Here is a 574-nt window from a genome sequence, read left to right as displayed (position 1 = left end):
TCTTCTTCCTGCCAAGATTGAAAGCAGGGAGCTAATCAGTAAAATCAAGCAATTTTCCTGGAATGTATCACTTCAATCTACAGTGGGGGCGGGGCGGGGGGGCATTGCAGGTTTGAGTGCTCCCACCCGCAGACATGCACAGACAGCCTTCCTATGTGTGGAAAACTTATCTCAGGGAGAAAATGGCCCCTTTCCCATCCTTTTCAACTTGCAGGAAGTTAGGTGTGTTTTCTTAAAAGGGAGAAACCTTCAAACACGTTTTCTCCACCCGCAGCCTCAAAATGTGCAGTCTATGAAAAAGCTTGACAACGATTCTGCACCTCTGTGGAGGATGTTCGATCGTGTACACTTCTGCAGTGCATTCTTGCAATGATATTCTGGGAATAATCCTAAGGGGGAACCGTGAGTCCCTTTCTGTTTTTGATTCAGTTGGGCACAATCCACCAAGCGCCATTCATTTTGTCGTGACTCGCCCAAGAGAGATACGGCCTTTAACCATGGAGCTTTCACTGACTGTTCGTCATGATGGCTTGACAGAGCCTCATGTTCAGAGGTCTAAAGTCCCCTTGATTTA

The sequence above is a fragment of the Hemicordylus capensis genome, chromosome 2 (genome assembly GCF_027244095.1).
Source record: "Hemicordylus capensis ecotype Gifberg chromosome 2, rHemCap1.1.pri, whole genome shotgun sequence".
NCBI lineage: Eukaryota > Metazoa > Chordata > Lepidosauria > Squamata > Cordylidae > Hemicordylus > Hemicordylus capensis.
Note: the sequence above shows the minus strand (reverse complement) of the source record.